Source organism: Bubalus kerabau, chromosome 1, assembly GCF_029407905.1.
Source record: "Bubalus kerabau isolate K-KA32 ecotype Philippines breed swamp buffalo chromosome 1, PCC_UOA_SB_1v2, whole genome shotgun sequence".
In the NCBI taxonomy this organism is placed as follows: Eukaryota; Metazoa; Chordata; class Mammalia; order Artiodactyla; family Bovidae; genus Bubalus; species Bubalus kerabau.
Window position 1 is genome coordinate 164,598,481 of NC_073624.1, and position 27,481 is coordinate 164,625,961.

The 27,481-nt window shown below is 39.5% G+C and overlaps 1 protein-coding gene and 1 non-coding gene across 5 annotated transcripts in view; one reads left to right on the forward strand and one right to left on the reverse strand.

The window, feature by feature from the left end:
• The window catches only part of BMPR1A (bone morphogenetic protein receptor type 1A), a 144,818-nt gene that overhangs the window by 31,475 nt on the left and 85,862 nt on the right, over positions 1 to 27,481 (forward strand). The window lies entirely within an intron of this gene.
• Positions 22,151 to 22,257, reverse strand: LOC129642443 (U6 spliceosomal RNA). Its single transcript, XR_008709714.1, has one exon. It is a non-coding gene; the product is annotated as a U6 spliceosomal RNA (small nuclear RNA).

The following is a 27,481-nucleotide window of genomic DNA, read 5'->3' on the forward strand; positions in this document are numbered from 1 at the left end:
CTGCCATCAATAGCAGTTCAACTTGAAAGTGCTGTCAGTGTTTGCTTTCTTTGATAAGAAGTGCCTGTTAGTCCTGCCTGCTTGCCAGTTACCTGTTCCAGACATGCTTTGAATCACAAAGAGAGAGCTGCAGGAGGTGAAGCTTTCAATTTCCTGCTTGCTTCAGTCCAAAAGTCAAATGTTTGAAGGGATAACATAAGGCTGATTGTTTCACGACAGCCCCACATAGCTAAAACTGTTCCCTGTGATGTCCGTCTCACCCTGCTTTAAAAAAGTGTTTCTGGACAGCATTCCTTCCAGGAATATATCACTGAGTTCCCTGGAAGCCTAGCTGCTGTCCTACAAGAATACCAAAGAAACTATAAAGAAAACAAAAAAGCGATTCCCCTAAAAACTAAGTTTCTTTTTTTTTTTAATATAAAATACATGTGTGTAGTAAACAAACAATATAGAAAAGTGAAATTTCTTCTTTACTTCTTTCTTGCTACTTTATGTATCTTAAAATTTTCTCTCCATTGACAAAAATAGATTTCCATTTCCATCAATATATGATGTGTTTCACACAGGTGGTATCATGCATTTTGTATTGCAGCTTGCCTTTTTCACAAAACATTTTCTGAATCTCATTGTTTTTAACCTCAGGTTGACCTTTATTCTCTGTAAGACTCAGTGTAATCTCTTTGACAGAACCTTTACTCCGCTTTTCAATCTCTGAAGCCTTTTCAGGGTGCCTCTTTTTCTGACCTTTCTATTCACTTTCTGGCTTTCAAGACAGTCTGTGTCCCCCTGTTTTTAAATGTGTAAAATAACATTTTAAATGTGTAAAATAAAATACAGCAGATTACAGAGGAAACCCAATTATATTGAAATACTACTTTAAAGTAATTAAAAAATTTTAAGATATAGTAATATGTATTTTCTTTTATTAACTCATTAAATGATGGGTTTTAACAACTGCCCTAATTTTTAAATAATAATGAACATAAATGATACTCTGAGTTATCTGCAACAGCATAATTTGATGAGCATATCTGATTCTTTTGGTTACAGGTATTGTGGGCTTTGCCTACTCTCATAATTATAAACAATTATGTTTAAATTTCAGTTAGGGGTTAGTAAAACTAAAGATGTAATTTTTTTCTCATCTAAGTTCATGGACCTCCTGAATTTTGTGAGTTATGAGCCTCTGATTAAGAACCCTTGCAAGTGAAACTTGGTTCACACCAGAGGATACTGATTCTCCTGCAGACCACCTCCCCTTTGGTCCTGGAGATGAGTTACCCTCCTTGCCCCTCTTTGCTACTTCTGCACCACTCTCCCTCTCGCCTTACTTGGGATCAAACAAAAGAGATAGTTTTAAGTTGTCTCATCAGGTAATATCACCTACTACTACTGCTCCTTGCAGTTTTCCATTGAACCTTGGCTTCAGTTCAGTTCAGTCGCTCAGTCATGTCCAATTCTTTGTGACCCCATGGACTGCAGCATGCCAGGCCTCCCTGTCCATCACCAACTCCCATAGTTTACTCAAACTCATGTCCATTGAGTTGGTGATGCCATCCAGCCATTTCATCCTCTGTCCCCTTCTCCTCCCATCTTCAATCTTTCCGAGCATCAGGGTCTTTTCAAATGAGTCAGTTCTTCCCATCAGGTGGCCAAAGTATTGGAGTTTCAACTTCAGTATCAGTCCTTCCAGCGAATATTCAGGACTGATTTCCTTTAGGATGGACTGGTTGGATCTCTTTGCAGTCCAGGGGACTCTCAAGAGTCCTCTCCAGCACCACAGTTCCAAAGCATCAATTCTTTGGTGCTCAGCTTTCTTTATAGTCCAACTTTCACATCCATACGTGACTACTGGAAAAACCATAGCCTTGGCTAGATGGACTTTTGTTGGCATTACTCACTCTTTATTCTGTGAAGATTTTATCTTGTTTCGCTAACTCCAATACTACTTTATTCTGTTCTTGATGATCTCAACATCTAGATGGGTGATTCTATGACTACCTTCCTGGCCTCTTAGTTTATTGACCTCTTCCAGTGTCTTCCACTCTACTTCAGCCATCTGTGGTCATAGCTCAGATCTATTATTCAATAATAATGTGCTTTTAATTATAGTAACTGAAACCCTCCTCTGTAAGTTCAGTTTCCAGTACTGTACTCTGGCTATCCCTTCTCTTACCTTCTCAGTTCATGTCTTCTGGTATAAGCTATCCTTTCATCTGGCTGGGGCCTACATCCCACTGACCCTTTCAGTTCTCTTTACCATTTCTCACCGCAGCCTCCTCATGTCCCATTCCATCTCCTTAGTCATTTTAAATTCTGTGGTCAGTCATAATTGTTCAGTTGCAAATACTCAGCACCCTTGCCCTCACTACATTTCTTAGTTGAGAAACTCTACTGCTAGATACTTCCCTGGTGGCTCAGACGGTGAAGTGTCTGCCTGCACTGCGGGAGACCCAGGTTCGATCCGTGGGTGGGGAAAATCCTCTGGAGAAGGAAGTAGCAACCCACTCCAGTACTCTTGCCTGGAAAATTCCATGGACAGAGGAGCCTGGTAGGCTACATACAGTCCATGGGGTCACAAAGAGTCAGACACGACTGAGCGACTTTACTCCACTTCAGTTCATTTCAGTCGCTCAGTCGTGTTCACTGCTAGATAAATCCAATTGTGCCCACTCTTAACTTTTTGTTATTGTTGTAAAAAAAAAAAATAACATATTCAGTGTACAGTACAGTATTGTTAATTACATGTAGATTGTTACACTAGAACTTTTTCATCTTACTTGACTGAAACTCTGCCCCTTGAACAACAGTGTCCTGTTTCTCCTCACCCCAGCCCTGGCAGCCACCGTTCTACCTTCTGCTTCTATGAGCTTGATTAGTTTAGATTCCATATGCCACTAAAATCATGTGGTATTTGTCTCTTTGTGATAAACTTATTTAACTTAGCATAACTGTGGTGTTGGAGAAGACTCTTGAGAGTCCCTTGGACTGCAAGGAGATCCAACCAGTCCATCCTAAAGGAGATCAGTCCTGGGTGTTCTTTGGAAGGACTGATGGTAAAGCTGAAACTCCAGTACTTTGGCCACCTGATGTGAAGAGCTGACTCATTGGAAAAGACCCTGATGCTGGGAGGGATTGGGGTCAGGAGGAGAAGGGGACGACAGAGGATAAGATGGCTGGATGGCATCACTGACTCGATGGACATGAGTTTGGGTGAACTCCAGGAGATGGTGATGGACAGGGAGGCCTGGCGTGCTGCGATTCATGGGGTCGCAAAGAGTCGGACTTGACTGAGCGACTGAACTGAACTGAATGTCCTCATGGTTCATTCATGTTTATAGCATATAACAGGATTTCCTTATTTTTTAAGATTGTATAATATTCCATTGTGTTTATATACCATATTTTCTTTATCTGCTTATCAGTTGGTGGACATTTTGGTTGCACCCACTTCTTGGCTGTTGTGAATAATGCTGCAATGAACACGATTGTGCAAATATCTCTTCAAAGTCCTTTTTCTAATTGAATATATACCCAGAAGTGGGATAACTGGGTCATAAAATAGTTCTGTGTTTAATTTTTTGAGAAGCTTCCACATTGTTTTCCATAGTGGTGCACAAATTTACATTCCCACCAACAATCTAAGCAGGTTCCCTTTTCTCCACACCCTCTCTAGCGTTTATTATTTCTAGGCTTTTTGACGATAGCCATTTTGACTGGTGTTGAGGTGATACCTCGTTGTGGTTTTGATTTGCATTTCTCTGATGATTAGCAATGTTGAGCATTTTTTGACCATCTGTATGTCTTCTTTGAAGAAATGTCTGTAACCTAGGTTTGATCCCTGGGTTGGGGAGATCCCCTGGAGAAGGGAACGGCTACCCACTCCAGTATTCTGGCCTGGAGAATCCCATGGGAGAGAGGAGCCTGGCGGGCTACAGTCCATGGGGTTGCAAAGAGGCACGCACGACTGAGCGACTTTTCACTTCACTGTTAGGTCTGCTGCCCATTTTTAATTTTTTTTTTTTTATATTGAGTTCTATGAGCCATTTGTATATTTTGGATGAGAACCCCTTGTTGGTCACATCATGTACAAATATCTTCTCTCATTCCATAGGTTTTTGTATTTTGTTGGTGTTTTCCTTTGGTTTGCCAAAGCCCTTAAATTTGATTAGGTCCCATTTATTTATTTTTGCTTTTATTTCTTTTGCCTTGGGAGACTGATCTAAGAAAATATGGCTACAATTCATGGTCAAGAATGTTTTCCTTGCGTTCTCTTATAGGCGTTTTATGGTGCCCTTCTTACGTTTGGGCTTCCTGGGTGGCACCAGTGGTAAAGAACCCGCCTACCAGTGTAGCGGACATAAGAGACATGGGTTTGATCCCTAGGTTGAGAAGACCCCTGGAAAAGGGAATGGCAGCCCACTCCAGTGTTCTTGCCTGGAAAATTCCGTGGACGGAGGAGCCTGGCAGGCTACAGTCCATGGGGTCACAAAGAATTGGACACAACTGAAGTGACTTAGCATGCATGCTGCTAAGTCACTTCAGTCGTGTCCGACTCTGTGCGACCCCATAGACTGCAGCCCACCAGGCTCCCCCGTCCCTGGGATTCTCCAGGCAAGAACACTGGAGTGGGTTGCCATTTCCTTCCCCAACGCATGGAAGTGAAAAGTGAAAGTGAAGTCGCTCAGTCCTGTCTGACTCTTGGTGACCCCATGGACTGCAGCCCACCAGGCTCTTCCATCCATGGGATTTTCCAGGGAAGAGTACTGGAGTGGGGTGCCATCGCCTTCTCTGTTAGCATGCATGCATTCTTATATTTAGGTTTTGAAACCATTTTGAGTTTAATTTTGTATACATTGTGAGGGAGTGTTTTCATTTCATTGATTTACATGTAGTTGTCCAGCTTAGCCAACACAGCTTGTTGAAGAGACCATCTTTTCTCCAGTGTATATTCTTGCATCCTTTGTTGTAGATTGACTATAGATGTTGGTTTTATTTCTGGGCTCTCTATTCTGTTCCATTGTTCTTTATGTCTTTTTTTGTGCCAGTGCCTTGCTGTTTTGATTATTGTAGCTTTGTAATACTGTCTGAAGTCTGGAAGGGTTACACTTCCAGCTTTGTTCTTTCTCAGGATAGTTTTGGCAATTCTGAGTCTTTTGTGGTTCCATATAGTTTTAGGATTTTTTTGTTCTAGTTCTACGAAACATGTCATGAGTATTTTCATAAGGATTACATTGACTATGTGGATTGCTTTGGATAGTTTGGATATTTTCACAGTGTTAATGCTTCCAGTTTTAAGAGTATCGGATGTCTTTCCATTTCTTTAAATTATCTTCAGTTTCCTTTATCAGTGTTCTATAGTTTTCAGCGTATAGATCTTTACCTTCTTGGCTAATAAGTTTATCCCTACGTGTTTATTTTTTAAATAATTTTAAATGAGGCTTTTTTTTTCCAGTTTCTCTTTGTGATGGGTTATTGTTAGTGTAAAGATTTCTTTATTCATCTTGCATCCTGTTACTCTGCTGGCTTCGTTTATTAGCTCTAATAGTTTTTGTGTTGAGGCTGTCAGGTTCTATATATACAGTATCACGTCCTCTGCAAAGGGTGACCATTTTACCTCTTCCCTTCCAATTTGGATACTTCTTTTTCTTGTGTGATTGCTGTGATTAGGACTATTGATACTATGTTGAATAGAAGTGGTGAGAGTGAACATCCCTGTCTTGTTCCTGAATTTAGCTGAAGGCTTTCAGCTTTTCACCTTTGAATGTTATGTAGGCTGTGGGTTTGTTGTAAATGGGTTTTATTATGTTGAGACATGTTCTGTCTGTACACTCTTTGGTGAGAATGTTTATCATAAATGGGTGTTGAATTTTCCAAATGTTTTTTCTGCACCTGTTGGGATGATCATGTGGTTCTTGCCTTTCCTTTTGTTGATCTGTTGTGTCATATTAGTTGATTTATGTATGCTGCACCATCCTTATTGCTCTGGAATGAATAGAGGTTGATAATGGTGTATGATACTTTTTATGTATTGTTGGATTTGGTTTGTTAATATTTTGTTGAGGATTTTTGTACCTACATTCATCAGAGATACTGGCCTGTAAAGTTTTTTTCTCTTGGTAGTGTCTTTGTGTGGTTTTGGTATCCGTGATGGTGGCTTCATAAAATGAATTTGTGAGTGTTCCCTCCTCATGAGTTTTTTGGTATAGTATGAAAAGATAAGTTTAAGTTCTTTGTACATTTAGTCAAATCCCCCAATAAGGCCATTCTGAATGTTTGTTTAAAGGAAGGTTTTTTTAAAAAAATTTTATTTATTTATTTTTATTATAGATTCTGTTTCACTTCTAGTGATTGGTCTGTTCGAATAATTGTGTTTCTTCTTGGTTCAGTTTTGGCAGGCTGTATGTTTCTAGAAATGTGTCCATTTCTTCTAGGTTGTCCAGTTTATTGGCATGTAACTGTTCACAATATCCTCTTACGGTGTTTTGTGTTTCTGTGTTATACCTTTGTACTGGTTGCTCCTTTTCCTCTTTCGTTTCTTATTGCATATATTTGGGTGTTTTTTCTCCTTCTGGGCTGGCCAGAGGTTTGTGTTTTTGTTGCCTGTGCTTTTGATGTCATATTCAAGACATCATTGTTTATTACAATGTCATGAAGTTTCCCCCCTATATTTTCTTCTAGGATTTTATAGTTTCTCATCTTACGTTTAAATCTTTCGTCCATTTTGAGTTAATTTTTGCGTGTGGTGTAGATGAGGACCCTCCTTCATCCTGTTGCAGGTGGATGTCCACTTTCCCAGCAGCATTTGTTCAGGAGACTGCCCTTTCTCATGGTGCAGTGTTGGCTCCCTGGCTGAAGACTATCTGATTGTACACGCAAGGGCTTTTTTCTGGGATATCAGTTCTGTTCCATTGATCTGTATATTTGTCTTTTCATTTGATCTGCATATATGACAGCACCATGGTCTTTTATTACGATAGCTTTGTAATATGCTTTTAAATCAGGAAGTTAGAGGCCTCTAGCTTTGTTCTTCTTTCTCAAGATTATTTTGGCTATTTGGGGTCCTTGAGATTCTGTAGAATTTTAAGATGACTTTTCCTATACATGCAAAAAGCACATTAGGTTTTTCATAAGGATTGAATTGAATCTGTAGACCCTGTGGACAGTGTGGCCCTTTTAACAGTGTTTAGAAGTCTGTGGGCTTCCCTAGTAGCTCAGACAAGGATCTGCCTGCAGTGTAGGGTACCTGTGTTCAGTCCCTGGGCTGGGAAGATCCCTGGGAGAAGGAAATGGCAACCCACTCCAGTATTCTTGCCTAGAGAATTCCATGGGCAAAGGAGCCTGGAGAGCTACTGTTCATGGGGTTGCAAAGAGTTGGACACAACTGAGGGACTAATGCACAATAAGCCTGGGATTCTGTATTCATGGTTCTGTTTCTGAGGATTATGTAGCTCTCCAGTACATGTTTATTAAGAGAAAATCATGTATAAGTGGACCTGTGCAGTTCAAACCCACACTATTCGAGGGTCAACTCTGTGACCTTTATTATGTTGAAATAATTTCCTTCCATTGCTAGCTTGAGTGTTTTTATCACGAAAGATTGTTGAATTCTGTCAAATGCTTTTTCTGTGCCTGTTGAGATAATCATGTGATTTTTTTTTCTAAGTTGTGTTAATGTGGTGTATTACATTTATTGATTTTCTTATGTTGAGTAATTGCTGCATTACAGGGATAAATTCTGCTTGGTCATGGTGTATTATACTTTAACTGTGCTGTTAAATTCTGTTTCCTAGTATTTGGTTGAGGATTTTCACATCTATATTCATTAGTGAGATAGGTGTGTAGTTTTATTTTCCAGTACTGTGTTTTTCTCCCTTCAGTTCAGTCGCTTAGTCGTGTCTGACTCTTTGCGACCCCATGAACCGCAGCACACCAGGCCTCCCTGTCCATCACCAACTCCCGGAGTCCACCCAAACCCACGTCCATCGAGTCAGTGATGCCATCCAGCCATCTCATCCTCTGTCGTCCCCTTCTCCTCCTGCCCCCAGTCCCTCCCAGCATCCGAGTCTTTTCCAATGAGTCAGCTCTTCACATCAGGTGGCCAAAGTATTGGAGTTTCAGCGTCAACATCAGTCCTTCCAATGAACACCCAGGACTGATCTCCTTAAGGATGGACTGGTTGGATTTCCTTGCAGTCCAAGGGACTCTCAAGAGTCTTCTCCAGCACCACAGTTCAAAAGAATCAATTCTTTGGCACTCAGCTTTCTTTAGAGTCCAACTCTCACAACCATACATGACCATTGGAAAAACCATAGCCTTGACTAGATGGACCTTTGTTGGCAAAGTAATGTCTCTGCTTTTTAATATGCTGTCTAGGTTGGTCATAACTTCTCTTCCAAGGAGTAAGCATCTTTTAATTTCATGGCTGCATTCACCATCTGCAGTGATTTTGGAGCCCAGAAAAATAAACTCAGCCACTGTTTCCCCATCTATCTGCCATGAAGTGATGGGACCGGATGCTATGATCTTCAGTTCTGTGAAAATTTGCTGCTTATTTGGGTGCTCTGATTGTGCATTTGCACTTTTGCAGCTGAAAGTGGCTGGAGAGTTAATTTTGCTGTTGGTGTTACTTCCAGTTAATGATCATTAAGGTCGATGGGCCCTTAATGTTGCTCAGCACTAGTTCTTCATCCATTTACTTCCCTCACCTTGTCTGACCTAGGTGATCATTTAAACGTCTCCTGAAACCTCCAGCACCACCTTCCACATTCTGTACTCTCATTATACAACTTTGTTTTTTTGTCTCACTGAGAAAATAGATGCCATACAGAAAAACATCCATGAAGTTCCTGCTACTGCATGTGTCCATCTCTTTTCATCAGTGCTTCGTGTGTTCTGATCTCTCTCACGTAATAACTTAGTACACTTCTCTTTTCATCAGTGCTTCGTGTGTTCTGATCTCTCTCACGTAATAACTTAGTACGCTTCTCTTTTCATCAGTGCTTCGTGTGTTCTGATCTCTCTCACGTAATAACTTAGTACGCTTCTCTTTTCATCAGTGCTTCGTGTGTCCTGATCTCTCTCACGTAATAACTTAGTACGCTTCTCTTTTCATCAGTGCTTCGTGTGTCCTGATCTCTCTCACGTAATAACTTAGTACGCTTCTCTTTTCATCAGTGCTTCGTGTGTCCTGATCTCTCTCACGTAATAACTTAGTACGCTTCTCTTTTCATCAGTGCTTCGTGTGTCCTGATCTCTCTCACGTAATAACTTAGTACGCTTCTCTTTTCATCAGTGCTTCGTGTGTCCTGATCTCTCTCACGTAATAACTTAGTACGCTTCTCTTTTCATCAGTGCTTCGTGTGTCCTGATCTCTCTCACGTAATAACTTAGTACGCTTCTCTTTTCATCAGTGCTTCGTGTGTCCTGATCTCTCTCACGTAATAACTTAGTACGCTTCTCTTTTCATCAGTGCTTCGTGTGTCCTGATCTCTCTCACGTAATAACTTAGTACGCTTCTCTTTTCATCAGTGCTTCGTGTGTTCTGATCTCTCTCACGTAATACTTAGTACGCTTCTCTTTTCATCAGTGCTTCGTGTGTTCTGATCTCTCTCACGTAATAACTTAGTACGCTTCTCTTTTCATCAGTGCTTCGTGTGTTCTGATCTCTCTCACGTAATAACTTAGTACACTTCTCTTTTCATCAGTGCTTCGTGTGTCCTGATCTCTCTCACGTAATAACTTAGTACACTTCTAGGAAATGCCACAACCACCACTCTGCTCTAATTCCATCCCTTCTGTTTTACATGATGCAAGATCATTCTCATCAGCGCACCACCATACTCTTTCTTCTTTCATCTTAAACAACAACAATGTGGAGTTTCTTGACATCACTTTCCCCTTTAACTTTTCTCCATTCCCTTCTCCCTTTTTTTTTTCCCCAAAAGAAGTGTCTGTACTTTGCTTCCAGTTTTTTTCATCCCAATATCATAGGTGTCCACCTGCTCTAGTTAGGCTTTCCTTCTTAGCACCCTGCCTGAGTTGCTCTTGTGAAGGTTAGCCATGACTTTTGCTGTCTCATCCTTGAATTGTGTGACCTGTTGACAGTATTTGACACAGGTGGTCATTTGTTCTCTCCTCCTGGGAACACTTTCTTTAACAGGCTTTTAAGATTGCTTTCTCTTCTTTAGTTTCCAGCTCAGTCTTTTTTGTCAGGGATTGCCTCCAGGGCTCAGTCCTTGTACTTCTTTTTTAGCCATACTCGTTCCCTTTTTGAGCTTATCTGACCTCAAAGCTTTGGAACCATCTCTGTATTGATGGTGCTCCACTTTGGAGACAACATGAACGCCTACTCGGAAATGCAGATGTATACTTTTCTTGGAAGTCTAATAGGCAAATATAATGAGAAACATAACTTTTCCTGAAAGGAACTTATTTCTCTCCCTAATAATTTAACATGTCTGTCTTAGATTGCCTCCCCGTGTCTGAGAGTAATATTATACAACAAAAGCAGGACTGTTTTCCTCTACATTAAATGTCTTATTAGCTGCAGTTCATTTTCATTCTAAGGAATGATGAAGGGCTCAAATCTCTTTTTAAAGCCAGATGGTTGATTAGTTTCTCAGCGTTCTTTATTAAATAATCAGTTTTTATTTGATTGAGATGTCATCTTTATTACTCTGAGAATGATATCAGGTTTAAAAATTACAAATTACCATCCAGTATTTGCATTATAGATTTTATACTCTTGAAAATGTGTGTTAGCTTAAATCAGAGTTCAACCATGTCAAGTAGAATAACTGGTACTGGGTTAAAAAAAAAACAGAATAATTAAGCAAATTGAGCAAGATTACAGAAATAGAATCACATTTTAAATGTAGTATTTAATAGTCCAGGAACAACACAACAGTAGAGAAAACACTGATTAATTTTTGGGTACTTACAATTTAATTTGAAAAATAATTCACTTTTACACAATAAAAACCAATAAAATAAATTTAAAACGGAAGGCAACAGTTAGCATAGAAACGAACAGAAACTTTTAATCCACAATAAAAAAATACAGATTTGTTGGTTAAATGCTTACTGAAAGGCAATGAACTGTTGGTTTACATGGGCAGAAATACTTAGCAGGTCATCACATGCAAAAATGCTGTGTATATATAATCCCAATTAAAGGCACAAGAAACGAAGTAGCCCCAAGGTTACATACACTATACGTCTTTCAAACTGGCAGTTATGTGATAAGAGGAAATAGCACATCTGTTTTGCCAGTATTATAAAGTAGATCAGTCTCAGGGGAAAATAATTTTATTCCACATAGTGGTATACCATGGATCTAAGGGTTTGACCCTTAAAATTTCTATTTAGTGATGGCATTCTACATCCATGGTCTAGGTGTAGTTTGTTTGGAGGGAGCCTGGGCATAAGATGGGTAGACTAGTGGGGTCTCAGCGGAGTTTCTTAGTGCTTTCTTGTTTATCAAATAGAACTTGAATTCTGTCCCATTAATGCATATTGAGCCAGATATGTTTGGTGTAAAATGGGGAATGTGAACTTTTCTGTTTGGCTGAATGTATGAAACGCCTGTAGGCCTCCTCATAGCGCTGCCTTCGTCCTAATCCCATCTCATTTTATTACTCACACCATTAAAATATAAAAAGTTGTTCACAAACTATGTTTCCCCCTGAAGCTTAGGAGACAGAGTACAGAGCAGTATTTAAACATTGATCTTGGGCCTAGGGTGGTTACAGAAACTCCTACAGGTACTCACACACACGGATAATTTCAAGTGAATTAATTTACAGACCCTAAGCTTCCACACATGCTCCTTCCTAAAGTTGACCTTCCTGTGAATCGGTCTTTCAAGCGGTTTCTTCTTTCCTACGTTGCTTTCTTCCATTCCCCTTTTCCATTTTGCAGAAGAATGGCTCAACTCTTCTCCTGTTCTTGCTTTGTTACCATGGTGCGTTTGTTCTGTGGTGTGAATGCCTCAGGGAATAAAGACGGTTCCACGACAGCAGAACAGTGGTGCTGAGACAGATGGATGTGCAACCGCAGAAGGAGGAAGTTGGACCTGCACGGACCTTGTGTTACTTAGTTGTGTCTGACTTCGCCCCCCCATAACCTGCAGCATGCCAGGCTTCCCTGTCCTTCACGATCTCTTGGAGTTTGCTCAAAACTCAGGTTCGCTGAGTCGGTGATGCTCTCTAACTATCACATCCTCTGTTGGCCCCTTTTCCTCTGGGAAAGACCTTCAGTCTTTCCCAGCATCAGGGTCTGTTCCAGTGAGTCGGCTCTTCCCATCAGGTAGCCAAGATATTGGAGCTTCAGCTTTACCATCAGTCCTTCCAATGAATATTCAGGGTTGATTTCCTTCAGAATTGACTGGTTTCATTTTCTTGCAGTCCAAAGGACCCTCAAGAGTCTTCTCCAGCACCACAATTAGAAAGTATCAGTTCTTCGGCACTCAGCCTTCTCTATGTCCAACTCTCCCATCCATACATGACTGCTGGAAAACCCATAGCTTTGACTATACAGACATTTGTTGGCAAAGTGATGTCTCTGCTTTTTAACACATAGGTTTGTCATAGCTTTCCTTCCAAGGAGCAAGTGTCTTCTAATTTTATGGCTGCTGTCACCATCTGCAGTGATTTTTGGAGTCCATGAAAATAAAATCTGTCGTTTCCACTTTTATTATTCTATTTGCCATGAAGTGATGGGACCGGATGCCATGATCTTAGTTTTTTGAATGTTAAGTTTAAGTTTTGAATGTTAAGTTTTTCACTCTCCTCTTTCACCCTCAATCAAGAGGCTCTTTACTTCCTTTTTGTTATCTGCCATTAGAGTGGTATCATCTGCATATCTGAGGTTGTTGATATTTCTCCCGGCAATCTTGATTCCAGCTTGTGATTTATCTAGCCCGGCATTTCATACGATGTACTCTGCATTTGAGTTAAATAAGCAGGGTGTAATTATACAGCCTTGACGTACTCCTTTCCCCAGTTTTGAACCAGTCTGTTGTTCCGTGTCTGGTTCTAACTGTTGCTTCTTGACAGCATACAGATTTCTCAGGAGATAGGTAAGGTGATCTGAGAGTCCCATCTCTTTAAGAATTTTCCACAGTTTGTTGTGAGCCCTTCCTGATATCATGTATAAAAATAACTCAAAGTAAAGATCTAAACATAAGAACATGAAACTCTTAGAAGAAAACATAGGTGTAAATTTTGTGACCTGGAATTAGGCAGTGATTTCTTAGACATGACATCAAAGAGGACTTCATTAGCATTAAAGATAGGACTCTAATCAGCATTAAAAACCCATGTACATCAAAGGAGGCTTTCTAGAGAGTTCAGTAAACAATTCCCAGAATGAGAGTTGAGTAAACAGTGCACAGAATGATATGCAAATCATGTGTGGTAATTGACTTGTTTCCAGGATAGTAAAGAAGACTTCAAACTTAACAAACAAGTTCAATTTAAAAATGGGCAAAGGATTTGAATAGAAATTTTTTTCCAAATACGATGTACAAGTGGCTAATAAGAAACAAAATGAGAAAATAAATAGATACTCAATAGCATTAATCATCAGAGAAATGCAAGTCAAATCCATAATGAGATACCACTTCAAACCTACTAGAGTTGCTGTACTCAAAAAAGCAGATAATAATAAGTGTTAAGGATGTGGAGAAATGGGAACTCTTATATGCAGTTGTGAGAATTAAAATGATGCAACCGCATTGGAAAATTGATTAACAGTTCCTCAAAAAGTTAAAAAATAGAGTTACCATTTTAGCCAGTAATTCTGCTCCTAGGTATATACCTGAAAGAATTAAAAATATGTTAACTCACAAACTTTATATATATATATATGAAGGTTCATAGCATTCTTCATAATAGCCAAGAAATGGAAATAACCGAAATGTCCATTCAGAGATAAAGTGTCGTTTCCCTATACAGTGGAATATTCACCCATGCAAAGAAGTGACTCATGCTACATGCAGCATGGATTAACATGGGAAACATGATGCTAAGTGAAAGAATCTAGTTGTAAAGGATCGTATTATATGATTCCATTTATAGGAAATGTTCAGAATGGGCAAATTCGTAGAGAAAGTGATCTAGGTTCGAGGACTGGGGAGGGGTTGTGTGAGATTGCTGGTGGTTGCAAGGTTCTTTTGTAGGGTGATGACGTGTTCTGGAGTCACAAAGTGGCGACACTTACTCAACCTCTGAATGTGCTAATAACTACTGAATTGTGTGTGCTTCACCCGTGGTTCTGTGGTAAAAAATCTGCCTGCCAGTGAGTTCAGTCCCTGGGTCGGGAAGATCCCCTGAAGAAGGAAATGGCATCCCACTCCAGTATTCTTGCCTGGAAAATCCCATGGATAGAGGAGCCTAGTGGGCTATAGACCATGACACAATTTAGCGACTAAAACAACCATGCAACAGTTACACACTTTAAAACAGTGAATTTTATGATATGTGAATTATATCTCCAAATTCTAAACAACGCACTAAACAACGCACAGCATGAAAGGTTCATGTGCAAGTCACGTGTGGTGATACAAAACCTCAAGGACCCCTAAAATGACGGTTTCCAGATATTGGTGTTTGTATAGTGAACGTAAGCAACTCCAAAGGAAAAAAATCCTTTAATGGTTTCCAGTTTTTCGCTTGAACAAATTTGAAGGATTTTTCAATTTCAGTATTAAAAAATAATCAACTTATTAGCTTCTAAGTCATTAAAAATATTTTTGGTGGTAAATCACAATAATGTTTTTCAATAAATAACTCAAGGAATTTTTTACATTGTGCAACTCTAAAAACTGTGTGACTCTACTCGTAAATTTCCTTCCATTCTGTTCACCTGTTAATATGAATAGAATTTCGCAGTGCCTTTTTTTTTTTATGTTTGTTTCTTTGTTTTTGGCTGTACTGGGTCTTCGTTGCTGTGCAGGGGCTTCTCACTGCAGTGGCTTGTCTTGCTGCAGAGCACAGGCTCCAGACCTGCTGGCCTCAGTGGTTGCTGTGCGGGGCCTCACCAGCTGTAGCTGGTGGACCCAGAGCTGCTGCAGAGCACAGGCTCCAGGCCTGCTGGCCTCAGTGGTTGCTGCGCAGGGCCTCACCAGCGGTAGCTGGTGGACCCAGAGCTGCTGCAGAGCACAGGCTCCAGGCCTGCTGGCCTCAGTGGTTGCTGCGCGGGGCCTCACCGGCTGTAGCTGGTGGACCCAGAGCTGCTGCAGAGCACAGGCTCCAGGCCTGCTGGCCTCAGTGGATGCTGCGCGGGGCCTCACCAGCTGTAGCTGGTGGACCCAGAGCCTGGACGCAGAGGCTGTGCCATGGGCTTCGTTGCTCTGCAACATGTGCAGTCGTCTTAGACCAGGGACCAGCCTTGTGTCCTCTGCACTGGCAGGCGGACTCTTGCTCCCTGTGCCGCCGGGAAAGCCCTCAGTGCCTTCTTAAAAGAAAGTAGGGACACGCTGGACCAGCTCATTTTAGCAGTAAGAACTCAAACAGATGAATGAACTAATGGGAAAAAAAAGCCCAATCCAGCCCGTTAACAGATACATTTCCAGTAAAATTGTTACTTTTAATGTTGTTGCTGCTGCTACTGCTGCTAAGTCGCCTCAGTCGTGTCTGACTCTGTGGGACCCCAGAGACGGCAGCCCACCAGGCTTTCCCATCCCTGGGATTCTCCAGGCAAGAACACTGGAGTGGGTTGCCATTTCCTTCTCCAATGCATGAAAGTGAAAAGTGAAAGCGAAGTCGCTCAGTCGTGTCCGACTCTCAGCGATGTCATGGACTGCAGCCCACCAGGCTCCTCTGTCCATGGGATTTTCCAGGCAAGAGTACTGGAGTGGGTTGCCATTTAATGTTGTTAGGCATTATCAAATCTGTAATGTTTGTTATTTAAATCACTTATATATACTAATAGTAATGGTAATTGAATCCCAAATAATTATTTAAACTCTTAGGGAATTACTGATTGAACAGAACAAACTGCACATATGATGAGTGATTAATAATAGACTTTCAAACATAAAAATTATTACATGCAGGGCTAACGGAATAAGATGATATGAGTTCAAGGAGGGAAAACAAGGTTGTGAAATTTTTATTTTCAAATGGATCATGCTGGGTGTCAGATCACAGTGGTATTTGGATTCTATTGAACAGACTTAAGAGAGGTGTTACAGATTTATGTAGAATGTAGTATTGGCAGTATGCCAGAAATCATATTCTTTACAGTTATCTGACTTGTGAAAGATTTTAGATGTCAACTTTAAAATGTATGGGGCATCACGTATGTCCCCGTCTTGGTTCGTAAATGGCCATCTTTTCTCTGAATCGTCATGTGGCAGAAGGCTCAAGGGAACTCTCTGGATTTCCTCATAAGAATTCTGATTCCATTCACCAGGGCTCCGCCTTTTCAGTCTAATTACTTCCCAAAGGCTCTATTTCAAATGTCAACATGCTGGGCATTAGAATTTAACATGTAAATTTTGGAGGGGTGTGAACATACAGTCCGTATGTCAGTTATACAGTAGGATTTTAGTTTTCTGTTGCTGCTGTAATAAATTACCACAAACTTACTGTTTTAAACAGCAAAAATTGATTATCTCTTATACTTGTGTAAGTCATAAGTCCAACACAGGTGTCACCAGACTAAAATCAGGCTGTCTGAGGGGCTGAATTTTTCTGGAGGCTCTTGAGGAGAATCCTATTCTTTGCCTTGTTCAGCTTCTATAGGCCAATCACAATCCTTGGCTTGGACCCTCCTCCATCATCATCTTCAAAGCCAGTAAGGGCTCATCCCTCTGACCCTGTGTCTTCTCTTTCTCTCTTTGGCCACAGCTGGGAAAGACTCTGCTTTTAGGGACTCATTTGATTAGATTGAGCCTCAAAGAATAATTTCCCCTCAAGCCTTGTACTCTTAATCACATCTGCAAAGTCCCTTTGGTCATGCAAGGTAATATTACGTGTTCCAAGGATTAAACTGTGGATGTCTTTCAGGACCATTATTCTGCTGTCACAGTTGGTTAGATACATAACGTTAAACTTAATTTTATCTATTTATTTTGATAAATGTAGGACTGCAGTAGTGGTTAAGTGGTAAGACTTTGGAGTCCTGCCGTGTATTAACATTGTGATGTTAGGCAACTTATTTGCTTTTGAACCTGGAAAAAGGGGGATAATAGTGTGTACTAAAATATGTTGAAATACAAATAATAGTTTAAGGCTACAGACTAGAGTCAAGAGACTTTTATCTATTTTTTTGTGACTGTCTCAACTAAGCAAATTTATGACTTCCTAACTCAAAAGATTGTTGTGAGGCTCAAATAACTCATGAATATAGAATTGCTATGAGATGTATAAAAAACATAAAATTTTGCTGGTATTAATTTTGGAATGCTTAATTTTTATTTGGTCAGTGGTGGAAGTGTTGAATATGTTCTTTGATCCCTGTGCAGCAAATTTTTTTATTGTTCTTTCCCATATTTTCAGACTTAACTTGTATCCTTTTTATTAAGTAATGATAAATGAAAAGATACATGAGAATTAAAAGCACATTAACTTGCATGACTTTTTTTGTCACTAAGACTTAAAACTCAAATTTATCTAGGTTATTTGAATTAATTTAAATTTATTTTCTCTTTAAAACTTAGGAGTTAATTACTATCTCTGTTACAGAAGCAAAATAAATGCTTGTATTAGTAAAACTAATTGTTCTTAAAATCTGAGCTACATTTGTTAATCTTGGATGTGAGTGTATTAGTCAGTTACGTCTGACTCCACCAGGCTCCTCTGTCCATGGGGTTTCCGAGGCAAGAACACTGGAGTGAGTAGCCATTCCTTTCTCTAGGGCATCTTCCCAACCCAGGGATCAAACTCCGGTCTTCTGCATTGGGGGTGGATTCTTTACCACATGAGCCACCAGGGAATCCTGGGGAAGTAGACATTCAAATCATAGAAATGAAGTCTTCATTTATAATTGGTTTATCTATGTACTCAGTGTTTGATATAAAAATATCATTGTATATTAGGCAAAAATCATTTTGTTAAAGTGATTTGATTTCTTATTTTTTTTCCTTACATTGTAATAGTGAATAGATGTTTTCCCCCTAAGTAGCACAAAGATGCCATTTTGAGAGGTTAAATTACTTTCTAAATGCTGCTGTGAAGGAGGAGAGAAGGAAAAGAGATCAGGTTACACATTCTTTGTTGCAGAGCCTGCCACTGCGCTTCAAGTTTGGAGCCTCAGTGGCAAGGTTAGAACATGCATTTGCCACAATATTTTCAACCCTGCCCCCACTTAGGGAGCCAGAGACTTAGCAGGGCCCCCGAAAGAGAACCATTTTAACTTAAATGTTTGTAGAAATTGCTACTTAACTTTTTTCTTTTAAAGCCTTTTAAACTATAGTTTAGCTTTTAGGTTTGCCTGAAAATTACTCCTTTGTATATTCAAACATATTAAAACTGGTATTTTTCCAAGAGGCCTGCAAGTTATATTTTAATATTGATTGAAGTTAAACACAAATTTAAGTCAAATTAATATATAGTTGAATTTAGAAAGTATTTTACATTTTATTTTGAGAGGGGGAAAAAAAAACTTTCTTGGCATAAAATGGCATGAATTGAACTGATCTTGTGTTTTACAAATATTATGGGAAGAAGTTATTTTATTTTCTTGCTGCTCTTAGATAAATGAAGACTAAAAATATTTTTCACATTAAAAAATGTTGTAAAATCCCCAGTGTCATATTCTGCATGCTAATTTAATGGTTTTATGTTGTAATGTTTCTAGTTCTGAGTTTTAGTTAGTATATGTATATATAAACTTCTTTTAACCTTTAAGGAATCATTTTAAAAAATTGGTTATTAAAATTTGAATATGTATCATAAATACATGTTTATATATAACTGGTTCCATTTCTGAAGGCTTAAGAAACAAGCACTATTTGTAAACTACTTATACCTCTGTTAAACATTATCAGTCCATTAAAAAGTGTTGTTTTTTCCTTATCTGGGTCATTTTAAGTATTAATAACGTTCATCAATCTGCTTACTTCTCGTCAGAAAAAGTCGCTATTACTAGTAGTCAGATTATCTCATAGAAATACAGTCTCATTTATATCAGTCTTTTTAGTATTTTGAGAGTAGGTGTTGTATTTTCTAAGCAAGACTTACTGTCCCCTCACACTTTTTCCAGAAGAGGAAAGACACAGCTGGATAAAACTTTGTGACTGGGCATTGGGAGTTATTCTGCTGTATCCTGTTGATACAGGTTTTGTTCTCTCTAGCTCATGATTTAGTTCTAATTTGTTTACATATTTTTGCTCAATGATAGGATGTCAAATTGGCTTGATATTCTGTGGTCCTAGTTCTCAAGCCTTACCTTTGCTTCTCTGTTAATGCACTCCCTTTCTCTTCATATCTAATAAATCCAAGCCTTCTTGGTAGGCTCAGCCTAAATCTTACCTTCTCTGTGAAGCTTAATTTCATCTGGGCTCTTGATATTTCTTGCTTTTCCGTGGTTCTGTAGGGCTTTGGGACTTCTTCAGCGGTAAAGAATCCGCCCGCCAGTGCAGGAGTCAGTCGCAAGAGATGTGAGCTCGATCTCTGGGTCAGCAGATCCCCTGCAGAACGAAATGGCAACCCACTGCAGTATTCTTGCCTGGGAAATTCCATGGACAGGCTATATATAGTCCACAAAGTCACAGTCCGATACAGGTTAGCAACAACATAAAGCTTTTAATGCTGATTTATACTGTTATTTTTCTTCCTAAAGCATATTTTCTCTGTCTCGGATTTAAAATAATCATACTGGCTACCACTTGTATTTCTACCGTATGCTGTGCCATTATTGTTAATTTTAAAAACAGCCTGGTAAGTACTGGCCTCCGTACGTGAGGAGAGTGAGCAGCGTGACTGAGCTGCAGGCTTGTTGTTGCTGTTCCCTTAGTGTGTCTGACTCTGCTGTCCTTCGATACCTCCTGGAGTTGGCTCAGATTCATGTCCATTCAGTCAGTGGTGCTATCCAGCCACCTCATCCTCTGTCACCCCCTTCTCCTCCTGCCCTCAGTCTTCCCCAGCATCAAGGTCTGTTCCAGTGAGTCGGCTCTTCCCATCAGGTGGCCAAGGTATTGGAGCTTCGGCTTTAGCATCAGTCTTTTCAATGAATATTCAGGGTTGATTTCCTTTAGGATTGACTGGTTTGATCTCCTTTCAGTCCAAGGGGTCCTCAAGAGTCTTCTCCTGCACCATAATTAGAAAGCATCAGTTTTTTGGCACTCAGCTTTCTTTATGATTTAACTCTCACATCCATACATGACTACTGGAAAAACCATGGTTTTGACTATACAGACCTTTGTTGGCAAAGTGATGTCTCTCTCTCTTTTTTTTTGATGTCTCTGTTTTTTAAAACACTGTCTAGTTTGTCATAGCTTTTCTTCCAAGGAGCAAGTGTCTTTTCATTTCATGGCTGCAGTCCACAGTGACTTTGGAGCCCAAGAAAATAAAGTCTGTCACTGTTGTGATTGTTTCCCCATCTCTTTGTCATGAACTGGTGGGCCTGGATGACATGATCTTAGTTTTTTGAATGTTGATTTTTAAACCAGATTTTTCACTCTCCGCTTTTACTTTCATCAAAATGCTCTTAAGTTCCCCTTTGTTTTCTGCCATTAGGGTGGTGTCATCTGCATATCTGAGGCTATTGATATTTCTCCCTTCAATCTTGATTCCTACATGAACTTCATCCAGCCCGGCATTTCACATGAGATATTCTGCATAGAATTTAAATAAGTAGTAACAGCATACAGCCTTGATGTCCTCCTTCTCAGTTTTGAACCAGTCCTTTGTTCCATGTCCGGTTCTAACTGTTGCTTTTTGACCTGCATACACATTTCTGAAGACAGAAAAGGTGGTCTGATATTCCCATCTCTTTAAGAATTTCCCACAGTTTATTGTGATCCATATAGTCAAAGGCTTTAGCAGAGTCGATGAAGCAGAAGTAGATGCTGGAAGTTAAGTCACATGTCTTTTCTCTTTTTTGCTTCTGTCACACGTACTGGAAACCTTAAAGATACTAGATTCTTAATATGGAGTGACTAGATGACTGATATTTTGGTTCCCTCTTCCTTTTAAAGATGGTTTTTGGAAAGGGCTAGAAAAGCTGAGCCTGTTCAGTTCAGTTCAGTTGCTCAGTTGTGACCGACTCTTTGCGACCCCATGAACTGCAGCACACCAGGCCTCCCTGTCCATCACCAACTCCCGGAGTCTACCCAAACCCATGTCCATTGAGTCGGTGATGCCATCCAACCATCTCATCCTCTGTCGTCCCCTTCTCCTCTTGTCCTCAATCTTTCCCAGCATCAGGGTCTTTTCAAATGACTCAGTTCTTCGCAACAAGTGGCCAAAGTATTGGAGTTTCAGCTTCAAAATCAGTCCTTCCAATGAAAACCCAGGACTGATTTCCTTTAGGATGGACTGGTTGGATCTCCCTGCAGTCCAAGGGACTCTCAAGAGTCTTCTCCAACACCACAGTTCAAAACTATCAATTCTTCAGCACTCAGCTTTCTTTCTTTCTTTCTTTTTTTAATTTTATTTTATTTTTAAACTTTACATAATTGTATTAGTTTTGCCAAATATCAAAATGAATCCACCACAGGTATACATGTGTTCCCCATCCTGAACCCTCCTCCCTCCTTCCTCCCTATTCCATCTGTCTGGGTCGTCCCAGTGCACCAGCCCCAAGCATCCAGTATCGTGCATCGAACCTGGAGTGGCAACTCGTTTCATACATGATATTTTACATGTTTCAATGCCATTCTCCCAAATGGTGGGAAACCCTCTCCCTCTCCCACAGAGTCCATAAGACTGTTCTATACATCAGTGTCTCTTTTGCTGTCTCGTACACAGGGTTATTGTTACCATCTTTCTAAATTCCATATATATGCGTTAGTATACTGTATTGGTGTTTTTCTTTCTGGCTTACTTCACTCTGTATAATAGGCTCCAGTTTCATCCACCTCATTAGAACTGATTCAAATGTATTCTTTTTAATGGCTGAGTAATACTCCATTGTGTATATGTACCATAGCTTTCTTATCCATTCATCTGCTGATGGACATCTGGGTTGCTTCCATGTCAAAAATATGGAATGCTTCACGAATTTGCGTGTCATCCTTGTGCAGGGGCCATGCTAATCTTCTCTGTATCGTTCCAATTTTAGTATATGTGCTGCCGAAGCGAGCACAGCACTCAGCTTTCTTTACAGTCCAACTCTCACATCCATACATGACCTCTGGAAAAACCATAGCCTTGACTAGATGGACCTTGTTGGCAAAGTAATGTCTCTGCTTTTCAATATGCTCTCTAGGTTGGTCATAACTTTTGTGGCAGCAGCCAATGTTCTTTGTTTTAGTTAATGAAAAAAATTTTCATTTGTATTTTAGTCTTTTCAGATGCCCTGCATAGAAACATATTAACCAAAAAACAGAGCTGACTTCAATTTTACTTGACTTGAAAATAAGACAAGTATGGCTATCTCAATGATTGCAAGATCAATGAAACTGAAGAATTTATTAGGAGTTCGAAATTAAGGTTCAGCTGTTTTTTCAAAGGATATCATCCTTCAGTACTTTTACTTTGAATTTTTGTTCCTGTGATTTAAGATGATTGTAATTATTCTTGATTGATGATACTTGTCAAAAGCAAGCCTAACCAACTAGTTCTCCTGGATTCTGAGATTTGAGAAACAAAAACTGAGAAATCTGTGAACTGCTCTGCGTTGTCTGCAAAATGAGATAATATGCTTCACAAGGTTATTTAGGTTTTAATAAAATATCCAAGTGTGAGTGCATAGTAATGTGCCTGGCACACCACTGGTGTACTATAAATGTTAATTATCTTGTAGGTATAAGAAAACGGCCCTTCACAAGAATAATTGTAAATTTAAAAATGAATTTCTTTTCCATCCCAAACAATATTAAAATGCAAATTTGGTATAATACTGTAACAAAGATATTTAATGGCAATTAGTGCAATTAAATAAATATTAGCCTTGCTTTGAATCTCTGAATGGTGTATTACAGGAAAACTTGTGACATCCTTTTTTGGAGGGAAGAATTACCTAAAAATAAGAAAAATGCGAAAAAAAGCAGAACCACTGATTCTTTAACCTTGAAGTTGTAAACTGGTTGCCTGTCAGTTAGATTTGGCTTACAAGCATGTTATACTTAGCTTACACTATATTTTTTAAATTAGTTGCAGACAAAGGTGGGAGGTTTCACAAAAATAAAATCCAGCTCTCTGGCTTATTTTTAAAAACTGGAAGACAGTCTGCGTTGGACTTACACGTTCCCTGATTGCGGCCGTCAGTGGAGGCAAGGAGAGGACACTCCCGACAGTCTGTCTGTGTTGTCTCCCCAATCCTGAAGTGACAGTGCTCTTTTGATTTTATCAAAAAGGAAACCTAAAATAGAGCCATTTGTGTTTTAAGAAAAAGTAAGAAAGCTTCTAATTTTTTGTGAAAATAAAGAACGTTTCTACATGTATCTGTAAAGTCACAGTTTAGGACTACTGAAACTATCATAGTGTAAGAACTGTGGCTAATATATGTGGAAAAGGTGTGTAATGGAAAACTTTCACTAGAACACAAACTCAGACATCAATAGGGACTTTTTTCAAAAATGAGAATAAAATAAAATTAATGATGCTACTGTGAGAAAAAAGCTTATATATTGTTAAGAGAAATTTCCTCGGCCTAAAATCTCTTATGTATGTTGAGTTAGAGTGTTTAGAGAGCAAAGAAATTAGAATGTTTTAAGCAGCAGTAATTTGGAAATACGAGTTTATATGGAAATAGTGTGTGTTAAAAATAAGACCAAGAAATTTACAGGGCAACTTCTACAAAAACACTAAATTATTTCTCTTGAGGTTGATGTAAGCACAGAGATAAATATCACCTAGTTCAGTTCAGTTCAGTCGCTCAGTCGTGTCCGACTCTTTGCGACCCCATGAATCGCAGCACGCCAGGCCTCCCTGTCCATCACCAACTCCTGGAGTTCAGCCAGACTCACGTCCATCGAGTCAGTGATGCCATCCAGCCATCTCATCCTCTGTCATCCCCTTCTCCTCCTGCCCCCAATCCCTTCCAGCATCAGAGTCTTTTCCAGTGAGTCAACTCTTCACGTGAGGTGGCCAAAGTACTGGAGTTTCAGCTTTAGCATCATTTCTTCCAAAGAAATCCCAGGGCTGATCTCCTTCAGAATGGACTGGTTGGATCTCCTTGCAAGCCAAGGGACTCTCAAGAGTCTTCTCCAGCACCACAGTTCAAAAGCATCAATTCTTCAGCGCTCAGCCTTCTTTACAGTCCAACTCTCACATCCATACATGACCACAGGAAAAACCATAGCCTTGACTAGACGGACCTTTGTTGGCAAAGTAACATCTCTGCTGTTGAATATGCTATCTAGGTTGGTCATAACTTTCCTTCCAAGGTCTAGTCATTTTGATATTACTTCCCTGGTGGCTCAGACTTGGAGAATTTTGACTGTTTCTCCTCTCTTTTCTAAAATCTTTGCATCTTCATTGGCTTATTTCCATCAACAAATAATCTCTTGGTGTAGACTTAGAAAACAATCATCTTCTAGCCTTTTGCCTGGTAGCCACATGCATCCTGGAGTTGTCTGCTTGCTGTATCTTCTCTCCCTTACCTTCCGTTGACTATTTAACCTACTTCAGTCATCGATCTACCTGTTTACCGTGAGTAATGTCTCAAAAACCATTTTGCAAGTGTCATTGATGGCTTCCACGTGCCAGATTTTCTGTCGTCATCGTCAGCTGCTCAGTAGTATTTGACACAACTGACTCCTCTGCATGAACTCTTATCTGCTGTAGTAAGGATCTGTTGCCTTCCAAGTCTTACAGTGAAGTCCAAATGGTGACTGAGGAGCATACTCAGTCAGGGCTGAGGAATGAACTCTTGCTGGTTTAAGCCCTTACATCTAAGCCCTTAAGTCACGTTAAATTCAGTATCGTAACTCAGGTTTTCTACTTTTTATCTGACACTTTAATCTAATTTGTGAAAGGACAAAAGAGGATTTCAAAAGTAAAAATAATCATGTTAAAGAATTTGAACTCCATTATGAATACTTCTTTCCGCCATACTGCAAATGCAGATGTTTGAATGCTGCTGCGAAGTCATTTCAGTCATGTCGACTCTGTGTGACCCCATAGACGGCAGCCCATGAGGCTCCCTCGTCCCTGGGATTCTCCAGGCAAGAACATTGGGGGTGGGTTGCCATTTCCTTCTCCAGTGCACGAGAGTGAAAAGTGAAAGTGAAGATGCTCAGTCATGTCCAACTCTTAACGACCCCATGGACTGCAGCCTACCAGGCTCCTCCATCCATGGGATTTTCCAGGCAAGAGTACTGGAGTGGGTTGCCAGTACCTTCTCCGGATGTTTGAATGAGTGTGGTATAAAGGGAAGGGAGGAGAATCTAGGAACTTGACATTAACTATCATATTTAAATAAGCATTTTTTCCCCTGCAGAATGAATATTTGCTTATAACATAAGTTGAGGTACAAGTGAGTACTCATATCCAGCTGGGTCTGAAGGAGGAAAAAAAGTCCTTGTAGGTATTTATTCCTTCACCTGGAATATTAACTTTGATCAATTTTAAAAACTTACAACCATTTTAATAACTTGATGCCAAATTATAGTAAGTAACCCACATTTTAGATATTTTCCATTTTAACTGAAGATAATAAACACAGAAATGGGGAGGGGGGAAGCAGTTAAGTACCTTTTCTTACTCAGATAACCTCCTAACTGTTATAGAAAAAGCCAGTTGTCCAATCACGTTAGAAAATTGTTCTCTTTATAATGAAATTGTATGGGTAGAATAACTTATTTTGATCTTACTGCCCTAGCCATAACTCTCAAAGCATAATAATAATTACAGTAATGTTATAGACTTAGTAAGATAGCTATGTAAAACAAAAAATATATATTAAGTGTTATCTTTAATAACAATTTATACCAGCCATTTTCTTTATGGTTTCTGCTTTTGGTGTCAAATTTAGAAATACCTTCCCCATTGCAATATTTTCAAGTTCTTTTATAGTTTCACATTTTACATCTTAACCTTTCATTTTTCTGAAATTAATTTTGTTACTTGAGGTAAAAGGATCCAATTTAGTTTCCCCCCAAATGGTCAGCAGATTTTCTCAACACCCTTATTTATTTCAAATGCTACTTTTATTCAGTTCAGTTCAGTTGCTCAGCCGTGTCTGACTCTTGCAACCCCATGGACTGCAGCATGCCAGGCTTCCTTGTCTATCACCAACTCCTGGAGCTTGCTCAAACTCAAGTCCATCGAGTCGGTGATGCCATTCAACCATCTCATCCTCTGTTGTCCGCTTCTCCTCCTGCCTTCAATCTTTCCCAGCATCAGGGTCTTTTCTAATGAGTCTGCTCTTTGCATCAGGTGGCCAAAGTATTGCGGTTTCAGCTTCAGCAGCAGTCCTTGAAATGAAATTCAGGACTGATTTCCTTTAGAATGGATTGATTGGGTCTCCTTGTTGTCCAAGGGGCTCTCAAGAATCTTCTCCAACACCGCAGTTCAAAAGAATCAGTTATTTAGCACTTAGCTTTCTTTATAGTCCCAACTCTCACATCCATACATGACTACCGGAAAAACCAAAGCTTTGACTCTGTGGACCCTTACGAGCTCCAGTGTCTCAATCGGTTCGCGCGCGGTACTTGTAAGACTGTAGGGACCTTTGTCAACAAAGTGACATCTCTGCTTTTTGATATGCTGCCTACGTTTGTCATAGCTTTTCTTCCAAGAAGTAAGCATCTTTTAGTTTCATGGCTGTAGTCACCATCTGCAGTGATTTTTTTTGTTTTGGAGCCCAAGAAAATAAAGTCTGTCTCTGTTTCCATTGTTTGCCCATTTGTTTGCCAGGAAGTGATGGGACCAGTTGCCATGATCTTCGTTTTTTGAATGTTGAGTTTTAAGCCAGCTTTTTCACTCTTCTTTTATATTGATGTAGCTTTCAGTATAATTTAATACTTGGTAAGACAAATCCTTCTTTGTTACTTTTCCAGAAGTTTAGGATACTCTGCAGTTTATTTTTCCAAATGTCTTTAGAGTCCTTTCTGTCTGATTCCATTCAAAACCATGTTACCATTTATTGATAGATTTAGGTAGAACTTACATCTGTACAGTCTGTAGTTTTCTAACGCATAAAATGATACATTCTTTATTAGTCTTCTTTATTTTTAGGCGATGTGAAAGATTATTTTTTCATTTTGTAAGCTTTTGTTAATATATGAAGAAGTTGTATTAAGCTATTCATATGTTTAACTCTTAGTTTTAATAACTTCATTAATTCTAATGGGAAAATTTTTAACAGTATATCTTTAAATATAACTTTGTTAAATCAACTTTACTTGTGGTTTAGTTGACAT